This window comes from Haliaeetus albicilla, chromosome 1 (assembly GCF_947461875.1).
Source record: "Haliaeetus albicilla chromosome 1, bHalAlb1.1, whole genome shotgun sequence".
Taxonomy (NCBI): Eukaryota; Metazoa; Chordata; class Aves; order Accipitriformes; family Accipitridae; genus Haliaeetus; species Haliaeetus albicilla.
Window position 1 is genome coordinate 41,030,803 of NC_091483.1, and position 25,257 is coordinate 41,056,059.

Below are 25,257 nucleotides of genomic sequence, written 5' to 3' on the forward strand. Positions count from 1 at the left end.
TTGATTGGCAATAAATTAAGTTAATTTTCCCCAAGTCAAGTCTGTTTTGCCCGTGATGGTAATTGGTGAGTGATCTCTCCCTGTCTTTATCTTGACCCACGAGCCTCTCGTTATATTTTCTCTCCCCTGTCCAGCTGAGAAGGGGAGTGATAGAGCGGCTTTGGTGGGCACCTGGCCTCCAGCCAGGGTCAACCTACCTCATGGCATCACAGCAGATTAAGTGTCAAAATTCTGTGCTGTCCCTTTAGAACAAAACCCAATGTAAATACTTCATTGCAGAGTGGACTGGTCACAAACTGAAGTTCTGTATTGAATTCCTGTAAAAAAGACATAATGGTTTTTGGCATTGGAAATTCAAATGCCTGGCAGATGGACTGTGTTCAGTTTACAAGCAAAAAGATGAGTATTTTCTTAATTGCCAGTAGCGCAACTGAGGCTAGTGTCTGAAATTCAAGAAGAGTATATTTGGTCACATGCCCACAGTCATAGAGATGCTGCATTTAGAATTAAAATAGGGACTATTTTATGTACAACTAGATGGAAAACATTGTTTTCTGTTACAATTAAGGAAACATTAATTGCTTTTCTTTGGTCTTATTGGTTTAAGTAAGTGAGAACCGAAATTCAAATGGTGAGATCAACTTCTCAGTTGGATCAACTACCTGACTGACCAGTACCTTCTTCACAGATTAACACTGCATTTTGACACTGACATAATTTCCACTTCTGCTGGTGGATGAGGCTGGTTTTCATAGTATCTCAGGAGTTTTTTCCTGATAGGAATAGATAAGGAATACTTCAGGCTAAATTAGATCTAGTTAAAAAAGTAACTGCATTTTTCTCACGGAATTGTACAGGCTTTTTTCAGAAATATCTTCTCCCTTGATAAATACTGTTTTCAATTCTTTTTTTTATTGGGAAACTACAGTAAAATGTACAGAAAGGAGTTTGGGTTTTTTTGTGATTTTTTTGTTGTTGTTGTTTTAAATCCCTACATCTCCAGTTTTGAATTTTGTTTTCCCTTTCTCCCTCATTTGGCTATGGAATAAAAAAAAAAAAAAAGTATGTCATCTGGGACTTTCATGTGTATGTTGCCTTTTATTCTAACTTTTCAAAACTTTGTCAAGCTTAGAAAAATAATTATGGGAAAAAAGAAAAAAAAAGTTTTGAAACTTTGCCACTGTGTACTTAAAGTATGGAGATATTTTGAAAAGACAAAGGGAAGAGGGGAAATATGAACATTATTATTTTTATTGTAGCTAGTATCAAAGCAAAGGGGGGAACAACACAACCTTAAGAATCTGATATTTAAACGTTTGTGATTTCAATGTCTTGTAATTTTTTTCAAACTCTTGTCTGGAAAACAATACATAGCTTTAAAGTTTGGAAGTATTTGCTAAATGGTTTTGCAATAACTTAATGAGCTATAGAAGAACGGGAACCATTTTAAGATCATTAAGGTATGAGCTTAACTTGGTCACCTTCTCAATGCTGTCAGGTCCAATTCTTCAAGGACCAGAAAGTACTCAGCAGTGACCGCTCAGTAATGTAGCTCCATTTATATCAATTAAGCTATAGGAATCTACCCCAGCTGTTGATCTGACCTACATTTAGTGCCTGTCACTAACAGCTATGAGCAGGTTTTATTCTTGTTATCACTGAAGAACCTCACAGTTAAATTAAATTAGGTGTAACACAGAACACCCAAGAAAAGAATTACTTCCGTGACTGAAAACTTAGCCAAATAATGGCTTATGAGCCATTAAATAAATTATATTTGGCTTCATAGCAGGACAGAACAAAGAGAGAAATAATTCAAATTTATTTCTGCCAGACAGACTCGAAAATTTTGAAGACACAGGTTTTTTTCTTTTTTTTACAAGAGAAGACCACAAAGAACTGTGTACTTGTCCGTGTCTCTGTTTAAGCAGCCTATTAATGTGGTGTACTGACACTTGATACAGCTTTTGAAGTGGTGTTAGCTGCATACTTGGGACGAGAAAAGCTTTTTCAGTATCTTATTCTGTTTTGCAAAATGCAAATTATTTTCACTGAGGAGTCAAGGACTTTTGTGTTTTGTTTTTCACAGAGATATGTTTGCTTATCTAACCTGACAATTTTTTTTTTTTAGTTCAGTTTCTAAAGCTACCTCATAACTAGTCTTAAAAAAATTCTGTCCATAGTTAGGTCTTGCAACGTAGAGTACTAGGAATGTGACATATTATTATGAACTTAAAGAGAAAATGAATGTGCAGTAGTCAATATTGACCACTTACATAGCGCTTAGTTTTGAATAGAAAAGGTTTCCCTTAAGACACAGAAATGAAAATGTTATTGAAATTGTTGACATGTTTCCATCGTATTTTTAAGAACTATGGATCAAAAGGTGAAAGCAGCCATAAAACTCATGCAAAATGGTAACATCTTTCACAGAATTTCAATACCAGTAAACCTTATCTCTTCCTGCAGAATCCACCGAGGCCATCTTCCCATGCAGAGCTAGCTCCACTACAGTGCAAAAGCAGTATTCTGTATATTTTAACTCCACCCCACACTGAAGTCCCTTAGTGCAGTATTCTTTGGCTGTCATTCACTAACCAGAAGCCAAATCATCTGTGTTTGTGTAACTTGGTAAAAGAGACCTTTTAAATTCTATTCAGTTTAAAGGAGCTTCTGCTTCTAGGTCAGACAGACAATAACTTTTCTCTTTATTGTAAAGCCTTACGTGCTGGATCAGTAATTCTAGGCCATCTGAACAATAATATCTGAACATTATGGTATCATTTATGTATTCCCAAGGAAGTAAAATGATTGCCTGAAGTATAGTTTTCAGTCAGTCTTCAGTGAGGTCAGGTTTTTTTCCCTGAATAATTCTCCCTTGAAAATTTGAGGCAACATAAATGAATTGCATATGTAAAGACTCAGATTCACATGTCAACTTATCTCAGCAACCACTTAAATCTCTGTTCACTATCCAGCTATGGATATACAAATGTAAGAATTCATTTGTCAATGCAGACAACTCAAGAAAAGTGCGCCTACCGTCTTGAAGTTATACATAATTATTTTTGCACTAACTTTCTATAAGTAATAAGCTTGTATGTGATTATTTCAGCAATCACTTGCTAGCACTTCTAAATTAAATACTCATGTTTAATACAACTCAGGTATTCTTTACATCTTGCATGAAATAGATGGTCATCTTTCCCAGTCAGAAATGTCTAGGTTATTCCTATGCCATATAGGAAAGAAGCTTTAAACCCCTATCAAATTCCATTCTTTTTTATCAGTGATGCCTCACCATGTCAGTCTGGCATGTGATCAGGTTATGAAGTAGAAAATTGAGACCCAAAAGGTGATTACAAGGTATCTGTATCCATGTTGTTGAAAAAGGTTTTCCATGGATTACATTTTACCTAGCCTTAAAATCTGCCTCTGACTGAACAACAAAAAGCAGACCTTCTGGACTTTGAGGCTACAAGCCAATCTGATAACTCAGAGTTTTGCTCTGTAGGAAAACTGAGATTGATCAGCTATTGTGATTTAAAACATGTCCCGTGTTTTGCTACTTAAGAATGGGTCCCCAAAACATGTCACTAGAAAATAAGAAAAATTGATTCTGAAATAGCTACCATCAATGCCTAGGGGAAAAAAAACAACAAAAAAAAAAATCTCAGACCTTGCAGTCATGTCTAGAGAGGTAAAACAGGGTTTCTAGTCCATTAAAATTTTGCTTAGATGTTTTTAGTCTGAACTGGATGGATGCCAGGATTTTTCTAATTTCTGGTAGAAATTAGCCAGAATTTCCAAGCAAACTTTGTTTTGGAAACATCAGAGCATGCATGGTCTTCCCTAAAGGAAAGTTGTTATACACTGGCTATCCAGCTATGTGCTGCAATTGCTCTATTAAACTGGCAGGCTTGTCTGGTTTATCTCTGTGAATGTCATTTTCAATGGGCAGTAGGAGGAGGTCCTAAAATCTTTCACCTCAAGTCCTGGGTGACTTCATTTGAGCAGAATTTGCAGAATGTCCACTGTCAAGCAAGAATTCTCACTCCCCAGAGCTACAGAGCTTCAGGCTGGTCCTGGATTTTCCAGGCTCTGAATCTTAGCTCTGCAACAGGTTGCCCCAAGTGTAATAACCTGTGAAAAATAAAAGAAGGAAAGCAGGGAAGAAGGAGTGGGCTGCCCAAGAGCCCAGGAGTAGGCTGGGCAAAGGTTTACTTGGGCCCTGTCCTGAATCCAGTGTCCCTTAAGTCTTCAGAGTAAAACCCTTCAGTCCTGAAAAGTTGTTGGGGTTTCTTTTGGTTCATTGGTTGGTTTTTAAAATATTTCTTTTTTTTTTTTTTCCCTTGGAAAATTTCCAGCTAGCCACTCTGTGGAGTGAATTAAATTTAGGTGATGCATGCTGGTCCTGTTATTGGCTAGAAGCCAATTTTCCTTAGATATTCTGTAAATGCTTGGAAATTTCTCTTAACAGAAAATTGATGTCCACCAAGGTGTTACCAAACGCTTGACCTCACTCAGGAAGATGGAAAAGAGTTAATCACTGACTTAAAAGTAGCAGTTGACCAGGTACTAGTGGCTGCATTTCATAGAAATCAGTCTATATATTTGGAACTTTAAAAGGACCAGTTTCCCAAAATTTAATGCCTTGTTGCTGTAAGTAACAGGGTCCATAAATTCAAAAGAGGTAATGTTCATGCAAGCTGGCAACTGATTAGACAACCCACCGGATGCTCAAAAAGACAAGATTTCATAGACATGAAGAAGTTATGCTGGGCAGAAAATAGCCTGGCTGTAAGAAAGTGTTGAAATGGTGCTACAAAATAGAATACAAAATAAAACAAGTTTTCTGATGAATTTAAATAATTAATGGCAATGAACATAACTTAAAAGTTTAAAAATGTGTCTGACTAACAAGAAACTTAAAGACAGATTCATGCCAAGACAATCAGAAGATGTTTAAAACACAAAGAACAAACCAGGAATTCCATTTCTAGACGCAGATGGTAAAATCATAGATCATCAATGCAAAACAGGTAAAATAGTCAATAGATATTTCTATTATATATTTGGAACTAAGCTGTAGCTATCAAAAAATTATAGAATAGAATTACATTATAAAACAATTAGAAAATTTACCTCCTGTGGTAGAACGGGGAATGAAACAGCATCTGTCTGCCCTCATGCCCCCTCAGATCAATAGACCTAAATAACTAACTCTCACAAACTTTAAGAGAACTAACAGAGCCATATGACAAGCCAGTACTGTTTGTTTGGTTTTTTACAAACTTTGTAAGTTATTATACTATTATATTGTTTATTCTTTATTCTAGTGCCTAATTCTACCTACTTATTTCTTTTTTTAGAAGTTACTATAAAGAAATTTTATTGAGAGCTACAATCATACTTATTTTATAGATATATCTATCACACCCATTGAGGGATATTGCTTCACATGTTGAGAGGCTGATGGGTTGGGTAGGTCACTTTCGTGAACTTTTCTTTAATTTATCACTTTTCATTAATTTTCATATTCAGTTTCTGTTCTGTTCTAGGAGTATTTTGGGGGTATGAGTTTATATTCATTTCTTTGGGCTGAAGCTGGAGCATTTCCTGCATCATTTCAGAGCTGAGACATTGAGTTCCATTGGCCAGTGGACTGTAACTAGTTAGCAGATGTCAAATCACAAACCTTTCTCATAAAAGTTATGGAAGTGCTAAACTGGCAAAGATTGAGATGAAGTCACTGTATTTAACTGATGCTTTGCTATAACATCCTTGAAGTTCATGATCAAACATATCCCAATGCATTATGCATCTGCTCAAATATATCACTGCTTAGCAGTATGCTTTTATTGGATTCAGCCCATGCAAATACCCTTCCTAGGGGTAACATTTTACACAAATTATATTAATTTCTTCTATGAGCTGTTAGGCTGGAAGTGAAGTCTCCTGTAGAAGAAATAATTGTAATCTAAGATCACAGGTTTTATTTATTGCATTTCAGTCAGGAAAAAAATTAAAAATGTGTTTATTGCATTACAGATTAAAATAAATAACTTTAGGAATATCAATGCCACAGGAGTCTTCTCTCCATTTTCGAGTCGTTTCAGCCAGAAATATCCCTGCTATGTTGTGCTTAGGTCCTGACCTTCTTATAGTTTATAATTAAAGGGTGTTCTTGCTATTGAGCCTCTATTCAGCATGAAGAACTACTCTCAAACCTTATTTCCACTGTAAAAGATGTCTTTTCATGCTTGCCTGCCATGTCCTTTTGAGCCACTGTGATATACTCTGTAACCTCTCATGGTTCATGCTTTATCACCAGAAATAAAATTGAAATAGCTCTTCACCTAATTTTGGCTGATAAATTTGGCTGTGTTTCTCCAGGGTAAAGAGATGGCAAGTTTTAGGTGAAGACTCCATAATGAGAAGCCTAAGCTGGTAAAGCCATTTATATTCAGTTATTAAAAGATTATGAAGAGCTCTTTCCACGACAAAGAATAAAACTGAAATTGGACGGTGGCAGTGTCATGAGCTGGTAGGCACAAGACCTCAGTGACAGGCATGGAAGAGAAGCAACCTGAAGGGAATAAGCTCCCTCACTTGTAAATGCTGACCAGGGATAATGAGCTAGTGCAGGCTGCTGTGTGTCCTCTGCAGCTTTGGCAGTCTCTGTGTGGAGCGTGTCGGTGCGATGCACGGCCACCAGCCTTCTACCTATAGTGCTGCTTTGTGGATGGCTTGAAAACTGCTGCTTGCCCAAACAGGATTTGTATTAGGTTATGATTTCTGAATGCTTCCAAGGCACCTTGCGGCTGCACTCGCACACAGTTGTCATTTTTGCAGCGTTTCAGTCATATGTTTTACACTATGGTGTTATGTGCCATTGCTTTGTCACAGACGAGGAGTAGAAAGTTGTAGGGCAGGAGAAGGAAATGAACATCTGAAGGTGGAAGATTAGAGTGGAACTTGGGAAATGCTTATAGGAGCTCTGTTGCTGGAGAAATCATCTTGTGGAATTATACTCTGAATGTGGAATTAAACGTAGCTGCAAGAGACTTTCCTGAACACTCCCCAGCTCCTATGACAGGAGTTCACCTCTAACCAGAAGCACTACTAGCATGGATGTGACTGTGATCTGCACGTAGGGCTGGGCTATGGGAAAACCAAAGGCAGTAATGTCTTTTCCAACTGTAGAAGATATGTGCTCTTCTGCAAAAAGCTGCTGTAGAGAGCCATTTTACTGCAGACAGGAATCTTACCAAATGTTTACATATGACATAATATATAATTTGCTTTCATAACAGTAAATTGTGCTCAAACAAGCAAATCTAATTTTATTTAAAAAAAAAAAAAAAGGTTGAAAGGACATTGGCACAAGAAAAAGGTTGGTTGATTATTTTAAAAAGAAGTTACTTTATTATCTTAGTTACCACTGGAGAATGTGGTAAGCATTATGATTTAGCTGGTTTAATGTTCCACTTTGAGGACTTTCCAACAGAGTCCCTTCCTGCCCAACACATCCAGATGAGTTTCCCCCGGGTTTTTTGATTCATAGGTACAATCGCTTCTCTGACGTGCGTAATGTCCCTGGCCATAGGAAAGCTTGGCATTAGCAGGTACAATTCCTTCTGAAGCCCATGAGATATCCACCAAAGTTGAGAGCTGGGTTTTACTCCTGAACTGTAATAGGACCAAAAACTTCTCTGTATGGTGCAACTGAGAACACATGATATCTCGAGTCTTTGTTCACCTTATAACTAGAAATCGTATTTGCAGCTTGCTGTGAATATGGTAGCATGTTACAGGAATATAATTGCAAAGGAAAACATGATGAATGACCTTGTGTGCTATCTTCACTACTGTTTAGCTTTGATGGTTTTACATGTATTATTACTTTCTCTCTAACAATTTAATCTTGTATATTTGCCCTTGAATTTGACACTAATGTATGCAACATTTGTGGGGGCTTTTTTTTCCCAGACGGGGAAAATCATTGTTACAGAACAAACAAAAAAAAAATCAATTTCTTAAAAAAATATAACTTGGCTTTGATCCAGTAAAAAAAAAAAAAAAAGCTGCTGTCATTATTAGCAAACCCAAGGGAACCATAACATTTTCACTGGTGCCCAGATGAAAACATTTGCTTTCTGCTCAAGCTGTTATTTTAAATCTGTCTAAAATTTAAATTTAAATAAGATGTGTCTGAAAAAACTTGTTGAACTGATGTTTTATTTAGATATTCTTTATCTCCTACCGAACAGAGATTCTCCCTATAAACTATACTTATGGGAAATAGTTTGCTTTTGTCTCCAAGCTCTTTTGCATTTAGGACATAGAATAAAATCAGTAGCAGTTCCCTTGCAAAATACCTGTTGCAACAGGGCCGTGTTTTATTTTCTACCAGTCCTACCAATCGGTACTTTCAGGATTTAAAAACATATTTCTAACTTGAAAAGGGAATTAAGCTATTGCTAATAATTTAATGAAATCATTAGCCTTTCCATTTAGCATTAGGAATTCAACATTGTACTTCTGAGAAAGTGACCTCAATATAAATTGAAATAGAAATTCTCTGGAAACAAAAGGCAGCAAGTAGGGCTCTTTTTTCTTGCTGAGCCAATTGTCAAAAGCCCTAAAACAGGCTAATAAAGTTCACTAGATTTAAAAAAAAAAACAACAAACTTAGATTAGCTTGAATATTCTCAATACTAATTACTTGCCTTTTATAGGGAGAATATATTTGTTGTACTTTTCTCCATTCTCTGTCTACAGCATCTCAGTATTTGCCCCTGTCTCCTTAAACTTCTCAAGCTGCTGTTTTCAGAAAATGTGTTTTTAGAGCGTCTTTGGCTTCCCTGGGCATTTTCGCCCAGTTGTGCTCTCCTGCCTTTTTTCTGCTAATCTCAAAGGCTCTGCACACATGTTCCCATCTAGTAAAACTTTTTTTCCTCAGTCTTGGAAACTTCTTTCAGGCTGTTAGTATGATAAGCTTAACTAGAAAAACAGACAGATAAGGTGGGATATTATTTTGTTGCTTGGATACCATCAATCAAACACCCAGTATAGACTATGGAAGATGGTGCTATTTTTCTTCCTTCTCCAATTTTCTCCTGAAATTTGTAGGGCTCCGCACTAGAATCTCAGCATTGATCATATATGTGTTCAATGGGTGTATGGACAAGGTTGGTGAGTAATGTTCAATTAGATGCCCACTGTGAAACTGTCTGTGGAGAATTTAGCCTTTTCATGTTTCAGTATAGAAACTGAGTCTGTTGTCACCAAAGAGCAACTAGGTAGAAGAAAGAAAGATTTTAACACTGGCTGCAGAGAGATTGTGTCTAAACGGCTTGGATGTTTCAGATGTTTAGCTCCAGTTTGATATAGTATCACATACACAAGTAATTCCTGTAAGAGGCAACAGGTTTTAATTAAATTAGAGCATATTCCTGAAAGTAAACCCATGCTTTTAAGTGATTTTCTAAGTAAAACTGTTTCCATGAATGAGGGCCTTAGAATGCAGGTCAGTAAATACTGTACTTTTCTCTGTTGATGCATTGCTGTGGAAGGACAATGGTAACAGAAAGGTCTTTCTCCAACTACAGGGAGCACTCAGTTAGTCTCAACTCCTTGCCTTGGAGATAGATGTAGTTAGGAATCACAGTGATGTCCTACTTTATAAGCTGGGACATTCTCCCAGGTTCAAGAGACAGTTTATTATTATGAAGACTGGTAAATAATGCACATTATTTTTCAACATGCTCAGAACTTGGAATGAATGTTGATTGTACAGCTCCGCTAGAAAATAATTCAGTCATCGTTGATAATTATTTTAGGTGATGACACATTTCCACGGGTATTTCCATGTTGCATGGATATTTTCCTTAGGACATCTTTGTAAACATTGGTCTATAAAGTGGTGAAGATATTTTACAGAATACACATTGGATGTGGTGTTTCTCGGATAGAGAAATTAAGCCTCTCTTTTTCTGTTGAATCACCTCTTACTGCATTTTCATAAGAGTTTGTAAGGAAAAGTCCTGTCTGAAATTACCACTTAATTAATTAATAAAGCTTGAGTCAACACAGCTAAATCCTGCCTTATATTTAAAAAACTTTTATATCTAATGTGATTTTCCAGAGGAAACTGAATACAAATATACAATACCCATGTTCCGCTCATGATTGTTTTTCATTATGGTCTTCGATGGCTATCAGGATTTTCTTTTGATAATTACTAAAGCCAACGCTTTAAAGAAATCTTTTCAAATAAACAAGTATCTATTGTTATGTTCAAGTGCTTGTGTGGTCAAACACTTCTGCTGAATAAACTTTGCTTAAATTTCTGTCACTGATTTATATGGAACTTTATTATGCTTGAATATTTGAATCTGATGGTTCTTCCCGGTCTGTCAAGTTTCAACAAGTACCAAAACTACAGTACCAAGCATTTATAAATGTAACTTATAAATCAATATCTGATGCGTGCAGAGACCAGATAAATGTATATCAGCTCAGGTTTCTCATCAGCATTTCTGATGTTAGATACTGAGGCAGAACAACAAAATTAGCATTGGCTCTCTGCAGGGGTGGCTTCAAAGAAAAACTACAGACAACTCTTGGGTCTTATTTTGCAACATGGATCATCTTCACACATGAGATGGATCTCTTTTTCCAAACAAATGTTTACTAAGAATACATGTTACAACAACTTCTCTTGTGAATATAAATGTGTTTTGAAAAAGTTATGCTTTCATTTGGTAGAGTTAAACCACATTCTGTAAGTGAAAGAAAATGCCCCAGTAAAAGCACAAAATTTACTCAGCATAACTGGGCCCTGAATAAGAGATTTTAAAAGGCACCTGCTAAATTCAGGCCCACTTCTCTTCCCATCCCTGAGCAACCAAGGTCTGCCAGCAAAAATCGGTAGCATAAACTTTGCCTAATATTAGTTCACATCATAGCTATCAAAAATTAGCTATTTTGTAATATCTAACAGTTTTCTTCAGTTAGTCTGACCACATTTACTAGTCAGGAGGTAGAGGTCTGCTTGCTTTATAACAATGCTGATGGTGAGCACTGAAGTCAGCAAACTGTCTCCATTCAAGAAATAGGTTAATTTCTTTTGTTCTAATGTTAGCCAATGATTTGGTTAAAACATAAAGACCTGGCTCATGAGTAGTTTCTATTATTTCTTACACTTCTGTAATTTTAGGCTTTTACACGGATTTGTTTTTTAGGCCTGTGGATTAAATTAATATTGATTTGATAATTAGCACTTTCATGCAAGGGTCCTGATACTGCAAATGTTTTCAGAAGTTATCCAACTTACAAGGGAGGGTTTACGGGGCAGTTAGCAGAGAAGTTAGCACGGTTGTTTGATGTTGTGTCAGAACATCTGGGTTTAGCACCAACCTAACACCGTCATATGGAAGCAGTACATTTCCTTAAACTGGCATTTGGCTTTGTTTTACAAAATTCTTATTACAGAATTTATAGAAAATAATAAACATAAAAGGTCTCTACTCTACAGCTTAGTATAAAAACTTTTGTATGGTTTATTTCAATGTATAAATTTATTTTCTTGCTTGTTCTCAAGTACTTTTAAAACAACAAAGTTATGAACCTCTATATTCAAATATTAATTAGAATTCATTTAAAAATTATTGACTGTCAATCAAAGCTGTAAATTGTCCACTGAGTTCTTTCACTTGTGATTAAAGAGTCTTAGGAGTGACTGTTTTCAGGAGTCATGCAAAATAGTCATCAGAGCATAGGCAGAAGATGAGTTGTCTCAGTGCCCTAGAGATGCTGTTGGTCGGAGGGAACATATATTGTAACCTAAGGCACATTGCCTGAGTCCAAACCTAAAGCCAGACTACAAGAAACAAGTGAACAAGAAAAACGTACTTCACTGATTTTTTTTTTTAAATGAACAAATCTTAATGCAAATTTGCTTGCAGATTCCTTTTTCTGAATCTTCAGAACTGAACGGCACTTTTCTACTTTCTTTATAGTCTCTCTTTCTCTCTGCTGTCCAGCTACGATGTGCATGTACATACAAAAAAAGACATACTAATGAAGGTCTATTACCCCTTAGACAGTGTCATGGCAATTAGGGCACTTTCTGAAGGTAGGAAAGGTTGCTCAAACTCTCTTTAAGTTTCTCTAGCTCAGAGAAAGGAATGAAATAAGACTTTTTACTGTTCTTGGTGAGCAACATAATATTTGGACAATCTGTATTTCAGCAGCAATCTGTAGCAGTCCTGCAGTATTGCTTGTGGACACAGGAAATTGGACACTTAAAAGCCATCTGAGGCTGAAAATGAGAGTGTAGTATAAACAACCAGCAAAGGTGGCAAAACTTCACTTTCATTTACAGTAGGGAGAGGTGGACCACCTTCTTGATTTGGTTTATGGGCATCTGGTTTTCATCTGCAAACTTCTTGTCCTTTTATTTTAAAAAAATAAGTTTGAAATGTCTCCTTTGGTGTGTGTAGGGGGAAGGTTCTGGTTTGCTTTTGTTAGGATCTTACACCATTTTTTTGCTTGTCTGGGGAAAAAAGGGTTTCTCTGTTTGTTTGTTTGTTTCAGGCTGACCTAGGATGTTTTTAGTTTTCAGTCCAAACACTGGAACAAAAGTCCTCTCCAAACCTGCCCCACACCCCCAGCCCTCTTTGTGTAACTTTACACCAGAACAGAACTGTAAGCCAGCTTGTCTGGCCCATATTTCCAAGGACAGTCTGATATTTTTTAACTATCTTCACATCAAACAAAACTGCTAACAAAAGAAAGGCATTTTTTGCATTTTAATTCCAAATGAAGGTAGAGGAAGGAAAAATGAAACATGTGTGTACTGAAGAGCAAAATCTGATAGGAGAGGTAAATAATCTTCCAAGTTTGCATAGAGTAGAAACGAGGCATTGTAACAACATAATATATTTAAAAATGTAGCTCCTTTAATCTTCTTGCTGACTTGAATTTCAGCTTCAGTGAGGCTCAAGATCTTGCTAAAGAAATGTCTTTTCCTTGTTGTTTGTGACAGGAGAAAACAGCACTATTAATGACAAGGAATTATTAGGGAAATATCTTGGCATTTTTAATGTAAGAAAGGAAGCAAATCATAGTCATATGTATCTTTTGTCCGGCTCGGAATTATCTCTATCATGTTGGAAGTTTTTATTCGGAAGTCTGTGTTGACTCTAATGATTAGGGCCAGAAATCCTACAGCTGACAGGAAAGTGACCTATAAATAATGATCTATGATGGACTTGTCATTTAGTCACTAAATGAAATATTCTAGTACCTGCTTCCTTTGTCTTGTTTCTCAGTTTCCATCTTCTCTACGGTTATTCTTTTTGACATATCCCGCTAGCTATCTGGTAGGAATAGGTTTTCTTTGTCTTGTAAATGTATTCCATTTCCACCAGAAAAGTACCACTGAAAATATTATCGGAATTATTTTTGTAAACAAGAACCCCACTTGAATACAACTGGATACAGTTAGTACTGGATTTCCAAGTCAAAGTTAAATAATTTTTTTAAAATAAAGGTTTATAAATACATGTATACAGATACATTAAAAAACAGGACTAGAAGGAGTTGCTTACAATGCAGTATGAATTCTGGAGTTTTGAGCAAATGAAAAAGTCAGAATTTAGTAAGAATATAAATCTGCAACACATCAAATACACTATAGTAATTACCTGCATGCATTCTCTAACTACCACACTGTATAAAGAAAATCAGCCAGCTCATGGTAACAGCCCTCTTAGCCAATAATAAAACAGTTCTTCAGCAAGGAGTAAATTCTTTAATTTCATTTAGTAATGGTGAAAAATGTGCATATGGGATGATAACATCATGTAGCAGATGGTCTCTGAGTTTGCATCCCAGCTTTTTATGTGGTAACTTGTGTGGTCATGTCTTTAATGATAAGAATCCAACGCTTCCCCTGATACCTCTAATTGATAATTCCTAAAAGGATCTGTGCCAGGTCCGTCCACAAAAAGGGGACATTCTTGTTATTGAGGTGGAGAAAGATGTTGGGAGAGAGAAATCTAGCACCCCTGTAGTCCATGTGAATTTCACCATTGAATTCGCTGAATCCAGGATTTCACCCCAAACTTGCAGTTCAGGTCTCCCTTGTTTACTCTGAGTAATGAGGCAAACAGAAACACCCATGCCAAATGTGCTTGGTTAATACGCTCTCAGCAAGCCTTCCAAAAGTGAACTCCCCTTGCGGCACAGTTCAGTAAGCATTATACACATAGCATTAGCAGTTGACACTGCTTAAAGTACCTTCCAGTACCTAAAGGGGGCCTACAAGAAAGCTAGAGAGGAGCTTTTTACAAGGGGATGTAGTGACAGGACAAGGGGTAATGGTTTTAAACTGAAAGAGGGTAGATCTAGATTAGATAAGATATTAGGAAGAAATTCTTCACTGTGAGGGTGGTGAGGCACTGGAACAGGTTGCCCAGAGAAGCTGTGGATGCCCCATCCCTGGAAGTGTTCGAGGCCAGGCTGGATGGGGCTTTGAGCAACCTGGTCTAGTGGAAGGTGTCCCTGCCCCTGGCAGGGGGGTTGGCACGAGATGATGTTTAAGGTCCCTTCCAACCCAAACCGTTCTATGATTCTATGATTAAAAGGCTACAATAGAACACTGCGTGAAAGAAGAACCATAAAAACTGGGTTTTGTACCATCTATGTTTCTGTAAAACTTGCAGAAATTTATGTTGGCTAATAAATTAGGGTAGGCTTAATGCAAAGTAATAACTCAGTTATTTTGACCTTTGTTTTTGTTTGTAAGCTTACATCATCGACAAGAAAAGGTGGTATGACTGCAAGATCCCCAGTGTTGTATCTGCCAGTCTCTCCTTCCCTCTTTTTTGAAGCAAAGGTGATTTACTACAGGAAAAGGAATTATAAATTTGTCTAAAAGTGGCTTAGTAGACCAGATACTTCCTCTTGAGATTATGCTTCGTTGATGGAATAAATTACAATATTGTTTGTTTCTAGTTGAATCTCAAGGATAACTTTTATCTCATGTGTAATTCAGCTCACTGTGTTTGAGTAACTCAATACATACACTGTTCACTCATCACTTGAATTCCAATTTTTTAGTCTACATCATTTTCTGTTGACCTAGAGTAGAAAATATGCTGTGATCTGTGCCATGGCCATTACTTGTAATGTCTAGAAAACAATTGGAGTGACTAACACATGTCTTTGAAGACTACTCATATATGAAAACTATGCTTATGATTTCATTTGCTTTAGCAAGGTTGTACATCTGCTCATAAAAATGTCGATTCTTGGCTGAGCTGGAAATGATGTTTTTCAACTGCAGTGCTGCAGTTCTGCTCATCTGGCTGGTCACACACTACCACAAAAAAGAGGAATCATAGTTCATAACTGGAGATGGAGCTATTCCACTCTTCTTTCCCTTTTGTTTAGCAAGCTTCAACAAATGAGGAGATACAGCAATAGGTGATGAAAGGCATGCTTGTAACAGTGCTAAAATTAAAAGCCTTACAAATATCAATGCTGAATCAACTTTCTATTTCTTTCCTTCTCTAATCAGCTGTACAAAACAGTCCGGGAGATATATAGTATAATAGCTGAAAGCAAGTGGATAGAAACACAATGTAGCTGATATAAACAGGGTGGCCAAAAATGTGTACAATGAGGGAACCAACGGTTTCATACTTGTACTCCAAGCATTTGCTTTAATGGCCACAATTGTGTCCGATGGAGTCAGCTACATTTCAGTCAAACTCTTCATAATGGGCCCTATCTACACACTTATTTTCATTAGAAAGAGTGTAGATTCCACACCATGTCCTGGGTAGTCTGAATGGCATGTATAGTATTCAATATAATATTAATATTGAAATTAGTTATGGTCACTCTGTGACAGCAGATGAATGAAAGCACATTAATATTCTCAATGCACCAGATATTTCCTTTCAGACTGTTCAGGTATCGCCTGGACAACTAAAGGAGTCCACTGCATTCAGTATCTGATTTCTAACTCATCCTTGTGTAAAACAAACCTCTTCACAACGTGACAAGCAGCTTGCCGTAGTGAAAGCATCCTAAAGGTATAGTTTCTCATACAGACAGTGTTTGGTGGCTGCAAAGGATACAGTAAAGGTGATATTAAGAGTACACAGCCTATAATGAAATAAGTTGGTGCATGCATACTTTAATCTGTAAAAAACCCTTTACCATAACAATAATTGAAGGAAATAAAGCCTTTGGATTTATCACCATTTGCCTACTTGAGAGGACCCAAGTTTGTTCAAGCTTAGGCTCTATCTTCCAGGATACTAGTGAGCAATTAATTTTAATTTTAGGATATTTCTATAAGCACAGGACCTAAAATTTATATAGGAGTGCTTGGCCTATTATCCATCTGTTAGTAAACAACACATTATCTTTTCTTTTCCAAGGGATGGCTGGCCATTTCCTCATTTGCCCATCTGCTTTTGTAACCTTTTATAAAAGGATTGGAAAAAATCCCTTTTTTTCTATGTTTAGTTAAGAAATCTGAGATTCTGAACCATTTCTCAGACTCCTTTAGATGCATCATTTAAAACCACACCTAGTAAGCTGTTAGGGGTTAGTAGCACACCAGAAATATGTAGATTTTCAACGATGCAGGAAATAGAGTTTGAATTTCTTGGTCTTACCATTGCAGAGAGTGTTACTCAGCAGAAAATATTTGTTTGCAAAAAAGCTTTCTTTTCCAGATGTGAGTTTCAAGATCGCATCAGTGCAAAAGATTTGAAATGCTTTCCTTTTCAGCAAAACAATTTTAATGGATGATTTTCTGATTAACTTACAGCACTTGCCAAAGCTTTTGCATAATTCTTCAGTTCTAATATATTTGACTGAATAGTAGCCTGCGGAGTAATGTCAAATAAACGCATATTTCAAACAAGAGCAGGGGGAAATGTAATTTTCCACCCACTAACAGGCTGACCATATATTCAGAAGTGGTATTTGGCAGGAGCTTGATTCAATAAGTTATGAATAGCCGCTGCCCACTGTTTTACTACACCCCCTACACAGGGCTGCAGTGAGGACCTGCAAAGTCTACAATTGCAAAGGGGACCTAAATTCCAGGATTGTAGGAGTCCAATATCTGAGATCAGCAGGAGAACTATGAAGCTTGCAATGAACAAGGAAGAAGCAGAACTCTAATCAAGACTGAATCAATGCTGACGTGATGATTTGAAATCCAACTTTAAAAATAAAACAATAACAAATCTGGTTCTATATGGTCTGATATTGCCACCCAGCCTGAATTACTGTTGACAGCTCATAATTTTATTGCACCAGCATGCCTGATTGCTGTCACTGTGCCAGAGATTTGATACTTCTGAAATTCAAACTGGGAAGGAGAGTAGATCATATCTGAAAATAAACAATCAAGTGAAAATTTCTGTGGCAGAGGCTTGTTTACCACATCTTCAGATGGGCAGCTCAGAGAGTCTGGAGGTTGCTGAGTATGAATTCCATGAGAAAAGAATTATAGGTGCTATTAATACTTAGCAATTTCCATCTCTAAATCTGTACAATGTAACTGAGCATTTTTCTTCTACCTTATGGGTTTAGAAACCAACATGTACAGCATTTAAGGAGAGATTTTGCAAAAGGGCATGAAAAAGGAGTTTGAATCCCAATTTCCTACTGTGGCAGAAGCCCAAGCCCACGTAGGACTTGATCTAGAAAAAAAACCAAAACAAAACCACTGGAAAGTCTTCCACTGATTCCAATTGGATTTGAAACAGACCTACAAGTCAGCTTCAGATCTTAGAGACAGAGAGGTATAACAGAGCCCTTCCTACATCTGCTAGCTAAGGGCCAAAGCAAAACAGTGCAACAGTAACTGCTTCAGACAGGTATAACTTAAATCAAAGGAGTGATCTTCCACATTATTTTCTCCCTTGAAAAACTACAAACTGTTCTAATGTTGCAAGAAATATGAGCTGATTCTATGATATTAAAAAAAATATCCTTATATACATGACCTTTTAACCTTAATTAAAATGGACACTGTGAGGATGCTGCTGGAGAGAAGCACCTGCCACAGATATGAACACCATGAGTTATAGAGCATGGGTTCCTCTCTTTGTGATGGGATATTGCTTAGCTGCAAAGGCAGCCCCTCTGGAACTTTGCTCAGTTGCTTTTGAAATAGCGTAATGTGGAGAACTGTTGTCAGTCTGTGTAAGCAGCATTGGTCTGTGCATGCAGCCTCCTATTACGGTGTTGCTCTGATACGTGCTATTGTACTTTCCTTTTAATGTTATATACCCTTTGTAGTGTTTCAGTTTTTCTCTTCTAAGGGTACAATACTGATCGGTCTTGCGGAGGACCCCAAACTGCAATCCTTTGTTTAACAGCACTTCATGAGTAAGAATGAGATGCTGCTTCCTTTATTCTGTTATACTGCTCGATATTTCACAGCAGAGTCACTCAGGCCACCAAAATCCACTGGAGGGCTATTTTTCCTCTCTACTTTGTGCAGAAGTGGAAAAATATCAATTAGAAAGTGTACTGGTGCTTTCTGGATAGGACTTCTGAGTGCAAAGTGCAGTCCAAAAGACATGGGGAGAAAAAAGACATAAAGAGCACTGCAGTCAATAAGGTTACAGTAAGACAGTATGTGCCTATAGGCTGGTTGCATTGAAATGAACACCTCATTAAAATGAGGCAGGTTTGTATAACCAGTTATACTCTTTGTAGTTCTCAATTTTAACACCTTAGCCATCAAAAACGTCATTTTGGCTAGCATCAGTTTGGTTTCTAGTCTAGTGCAGGGCCATCTCCAATCCTCAGGCACTGTCAGAAATACTTTCCTCTAAAACAAACTTCCATGACATTACTTCTGTGTCTACAGGTTTAGGAACATCAGCACTGCACTGCTGATCTTTCAGACTTTAGCAATACAATAAAACAATTACAAATTAGGTGGGGTTTCCCTTTTGCTTTAGAGATCTTGAGCACACCTACTTCCATCCTGACAGCAGCTACTTGACATTCCAACCATATTAGGGGCAGCTAATGCCATAAGAACAACGGCAAATCCACCCAAAAACATTTTGGAAAAGCAACAGACAGGCTCTAACTGCTTCAGCTGTGTTGGTCAAAAAAATCCCCCAAGTCTACAAAAATCTAGATCTAGCCATGTTCTGGCCAGTTGTTTCAAGATGCCAGGACCCAGCCCATCGGTACTTTATTTACATTCCTATGGTAGTACATGGCTCAATTCACATGCTAGTGTATTTATGTAATATATACATGTAATAGAATTCCAACTGATGTGGCATACAGTCACTTTAAAACTGAGTAAACTGTATTGAAATCAGGGAGACATGAGGTGGAACATGCTATTAAGATAGGGTAACAGAGAAAGTCCAAAAGGAAATTGCAAAAAATACTTTTAAAAAATAGTTTTCTTTCACCGATCTTAATTTTTTTTGTAGTGGTTTAATTTGCTGTATCTCCCTCCATGCCTCATAAGAATGACATCTGTTCTTACTGATAGCCTGCAAACTGCACATCTGCTATTAGAATTTCATATTGGATACCTTCTGTCTTCATCCCGTCTTACTTATTTATATACTTAAGGAGTTATGTTTGGTTTTGAATATACAAGCTCTTTGAAACAAAAGTTTGTGTAAGATCACACAATCTTGGTGTGACCTGGCTCTGGATTTCAGGCCCTCCTACAGTGTCTGTCTATAGTTATATCTATATTTGTATGTGTGTGTGTTTGTGTATATGTATAATAAGTTTATAAGCAAGTTACAGAAGCTGAGTTGTAAGAAAATATAGGTGAAATTAATTTAAGTTCATTTTGCCTAATTAAATGGGCTGACTTTGGGCCTACATTGAGCTTAAAGACCATGTCCTATTGAAATCTGACCGTTCTTCATCTACAGCAGGTGGTTCAAAGAAAAATGCTCCTCTAGTACATTTTAGCTTTGGGCTGTCTATTTCCAGAGAGATCCATAAACTTTGTAAAACAGATGGCTACATTGACAGCTTGCCAGAAACCTAGGGACCACACTTAGTCTACATAAAAACATGAACAAAATCACTATTTCTAGTTATAACACCTCTAATAACTGAATTGAACTGAACTGCTACTGTTTAACCCCAACAGTGTTGGGTTTTATTGTAAAAAACTGTGGGGGTAAGTGGTGATGACAGTCCTAGTTTAAGACCTTTCCAGGTAGCACCTTAGATAACCCTTTCTTTGTTCAAAAAAACATGAGGGACCTTAGTAGAAACTATTTAATTGAGTATGCTGGCAATCCGTGCTTTAGTCCTCTGAAGCGAGGAAATGGGATTTCCTGACATGGTTTGCCAATGCAAAAGGCATTACGTGCTACTAAGGGAGCCCCTGGCCCACCCAGTGCCAGGAGGCTCATTTAACAGTTTTGCTAACATGGTTTTCAGTGCAAGATACACTGCTTCTCTAGCTCGTTAACCTCTTCTGTGTTCTGAATATACCGGATACAAGGGAAAACTATGCTGCATGCACTGGTATATATACCAGGTATGACTAAGACCAATAGCTTTTTCTTTATTCAATGAGAGTCAAGCAAAAATAGAAGATGTAACAACCATTGCTTACTATAGCTTTCTGCTGACATTCAAATATGGAAATGTTTTTTATTTTGTCTTCAATCTTTGAGCTATCCAGCTAACCTTGAATATTACCAGGAAGAAGTGCCACCTAAATCTCAGAGGCATATACATCAGAACACAGCATATTGTAGCTGCTGTTCTTAACAGGTTTTTGAGCAGCTGCTGAAACTGAAGGAATGAAATATATATTAAACCAATGCAGCAATAAAGACCAAAAAGTTTTGTCCTAGCAGGGGGCTGAGTACACTTTGTATCATACAGTGTTTACTCCTTCTGCTTTCTCCTCTTGTTCAAACAGCAGGACTTCAAGGCAGACAGCCAAGATGGATTCAGCCCTTCGCTGAGGCTGTTTCCACAATTTTGCCATCCTTTCACAGGCACTAGGCTATACATTTGCAGAAGAGAGCTTGATTGACACTTCAGTGTGATGAAGCATAAACTCAATATTTGGATGCTACATTTACTGGTAGCATGAAAAAATGAAAATTCCTTACTAGTGTCTTCCGAGCTGCCTGAAGCCTCCTGTGCAGCCTGACCTATAGCTGACCTTGCACAGACACAGTAGAGGTTTCTAGTTAGCTTGTTAGGCAGCAAAGGAATCTGTATGCAGGGTGAAGCTTGGGGCTCCCGTGCAAAGTACTGTCAGAGGGGGGGTCTTTATTGAGCTCTTTCTTTAACTTTGAAATCCATGTGTGAGATTTGTCTTTTAATGACTGATGGGATTTGCAAGGAATCCCTTTGCTACCATCCCGGACATGTATGCAGTCCTGGGCTGCTAAAGTACTCTTGGCTGCAAGGATGAAGTTGATGATAATCATCTGTTTTTGCAGTGTACCACACAGCTTAGAGAGCATTTTTTTTCCTCAGTTTCAATATTATGATCAGTCCTCTACAAGCCGAGACGAAATATCTCTGGGCGGTCTTCATAGGTGTCTGAGCCTGCACCAGAGAAACATTAGTACTATGTTGACAATAACTGATTTGGCTGGGAGTTATCTACCAGATTTTGCAATAACTGTAGTTCTGCCACAAGTGCTGTGACCCCTTAACTCCCATTGCCCTTTAAGCTCTATAAGTTTTATTGTTAAGAGATTTCCAGCCCATCCCTATTCATTACCTTGGAAACATAAACAGAAGCATTACTGAAAATGACTAATAATGAATTTAGCCTAAGCACCCTACTGGGAGGTAGAGGAGCATTATTATCCCCATTTTACAGTTGAAGAATAAGTTCCAGAGTTCAAGGCTGTCCACCAGATTGCCTTCTGCCAAGTCTGTCCTGCCTATATGACTAAGCTATTAACTTGAATTCCTCTGCTGACCACTAATACAACAGAATCAATTGTCAGGATAGGTGGTCTCTCATGTAATCATATTCGAAACCTTTGAGGCTCACTCTATATTAAACCCAACAGTTTAAATCCTGCCCATAAACTTGCCAGCAGTCACTACAGGTTTCTGCAGCATCGGTTTAATAGTCTCTCTGTGTGATACACTACTTAATTAGAAGGTAGAATGCAGCTGCTGGAGCTTAAGTTTCTATATCATCTCTACATGCAGCCCCTTTGCAAAGCCCAAAGCAACAGTTTAACCTGACTGTGACAATTGCACTGAGAACCGTGTCCTTCTCACTCTTTCACAGCAGAGATGAAAAAGTCATGGGTATCTCAGTTTTCCACGTAGCTAAGGCTATGCTTATTCTAAGCACTGAGAAACCAAGACACTTGTTTAAAAATAATGAGATTTTAAACAGATACTACAGTTTCAGCTCTCTGAATTTGTCTTCATGTTTTGTGTGAGGAGGGTTCATGTTTTTAAGTATTTCCTCAAGAACAAAAGAACTTCAGGTTTGGTGGGTTTCTTCAGTGAAGGAGAAAGTTTTTGTATAATCTCTTGAATCCTATTGCATGGATTTTAACAAAACACCACAATTCTGGTTGCAAAGTATGGAAAAACCTCTCTTGCAAGCACCTTAAGCTCTGAGGAGGTGGTCACAGAAAGCCAGATGCTGCTAATAGCATAGAAATTAAGAAGAAAATCTCATGTGGTAGAATGGAGAAATTAAAAGACTCATTTTAGCTTCAACTCTTTGGCAAAGTAGAAGACAAGTAAGGCAAGTTCAAAGAATGCTTGACTCCATATGCTCAAGCAATGGATGCTAGGCAGAAGGAAAATATTTAAGGTAATGTTATTTTGTACAGTTTTAGTCTATTTAATACTCTTCTGTTAACTCAGGCAGATAAAATGAACTGTGAAGATATAATACTGTACTCTGGGTAAGGCAGCAAACTGGACTGTAGAAGAGACATTTTGAAAGGATTGAAAAGAAAAATTCTATTCAGAGCCTGTGCCTATGTGAAGAGAGCTAGGAAAGGCATTCACAACATAAAGCTGAACTAAGCTTACTCTGGCAATACGGGACCAGACTGTGTTCAGTCAAAGATCTGGAAAAAGAAATGCACTGAACACAATTTGTAAACTGGATAATGTTGATCGTGAACAAAAAGGACAATAGTACTGCTAACTCAGATGAATGTTTTGTAGCTGCAAGTGGATGCAGTTTCAGTGAAAGATGAGTTGACTACCAACCAAAAGCATGTAGGATAGCCTTTCCTTTAAAATAGATCATTTAACATGACAGCAAAATGCTGGAAAAAACTCAGACACAGATAGATTAGAATTCAGGACACAAGGAGGAAAACTCACACTAGAAGAGTACATGAACCACTTATGACTGGGTATAAGCTTGGAAGACACATAGAAAGGTGCTAAAGAAAAGAGCATCCAGGGCTGGGTTAGAATTCCATAAAGCTTTTGATCTCACCGAAAGGGGGTGTGTTTTAGAGTGGTGGTGAGTGAAAAGCCTTTGATAGAGTTTTCTTGGGAAGAGAGTAATAATCAAGAATAGAGCAGAAGTGTTCAAATTTCCCATGCATTAAGTTACTGGGGAAAAAATGAACTATAAAAACATTAATAAAAAAAGAAACACTTCTGTGAAGGAAAGAATCAGGTATGTGTAAGAGAAGGAAAGGAGCAGAGGATAAGGCAAATGCTGCTTATTTGTGTACACTTGATGAATCCGCAGAATTCTGGCAGGTACTACTTGAAGTGGGATCCTTGTTTGTGCATGCATCCCTTCTTACATTTTTTTAGTTTCTCACTCTGTCGCTTGAACAACAAGGTGTTTCAAAGGGCTTCACGGAAAAAATTAAAATTCAAGGCACTAGGAAACTAGTTTCTCAGAAACAGGAAAATGAAGTAAAGTGGTATAAAGAAGGACTATTTTGGAAAGAGTTTGAGCTGTTGCATAAACAACAAATCCAGGGTGCACTTATAAAAAAAATCAAAACTGCAAATTTTATAGTTAAAGCTGGGAAAAGCCATGGATTCTGTGATTATCTAAAAGGGTTCAGTGGTAAGTTATGCAAAAAACTTTAAAAAAAGTGCTTACTATACTTGCTCAAAAGAGTAACCTGAGTGTGCTATTTGGAATAGATATCCAGAGTACATGAGAAACAACTCTTATTAAAGAGTTTGAGAAATGAGAGTTAATTAAGCTGCAGCCAGGAAGGATGTGGAATATGGCATAATTAACCTTATCCTATTACGCTTGTGCTGGCAGCTAGGTCCAGGAAGAAGGCTTAAAGTGAGAGGCACTGGACAGCCTTAGGAAACAAGAAGCTTGTCTCAAACTACTGCTTGCCTGAATCAATAGGTCTGGGAGTTTGTATACAAGTGTTGGGATAGTCTGTTGCAGCTGTGGGCTTGCCTGTGAAGAAAACCATTGGTCAGGCGAAATATTTATTTGAACTGTGCTCCCTTAAAAATCTATCTTAAAAGCTTGGCTTCAGGGTCTTGAACTCCTTGTTAGGAGCCAGAGCATAACTGGAGTGGATGGGAGCAAGACCAAAACTTTGGAACAGTGAGATAATTATTTTGCTTTTCTATACAGTATTTTACCAAGTTCCTATACATTACAAGTGGGGCTGTATTTTTTCTCCAGCTTTCTGGTGGTGTGGCAGAAATGCGCCAGAATTCTCTTGCATGGACCTGGAAGCAGCAGGGCCACATTTGTAACCCTGACCTGTGGGCAAACTGTCCTCTGGGGAAAAGAACTCCTGCTAGAAAGGCACATCCCACCTGAAGTATCTGCTTCTGCTATTTCAGCATTTGGGGGGCATAGCTGTTTCTAGTGTTCCAGTCCTAAGAGAAATCCAACAGAAATAATGTGCTGAGCTAGAGATGGGTTGCTAGTTAGAAAAGTCAAGGAAATGTTGTCATTTCCTACGTTTACAGAGTGGTATACCTCATACATGAAGACTACATTAACAGCATGAAATGTAAGATGAGGAAGCTGATGGCACTGACTGGGAGCCAGAAGTGCTGTTCTCGCTCGTCTGTGGTGACATTTACACCAGGCCAGTGAAAAAATATTAATTAAAATAATAGAAACTTACCCCTGACAGCTCAGCGCCTTCATCCCTTTATGCCGAATTCAAGGTAATAGTTAGTATCATTGCTTTCACCTAACTACCATGCTGCCAGGCACTCTGGTGTGAGCTTTTCTCAGTCCGTCCTGCA

General features: G+C 37.6%; 1 long non-coding RNA gene across 1 annotated transcript; it reads right to left on the reverse strand.

The window, feature by feature from the left end:
• LOC138685475 (uncharacterized) lies at positions 1–25,257 on the reverse strand. The gene is made up of 3 exons (XR_011324746.1): positions 25,134–25,257; positions 663–773; positions 1–317 (listed from the first exon to the last, which is right to left on the reverse strand). It is a non-coding gene; the product is annotated as an uncharacterized lncRNA (long non-coding RNA).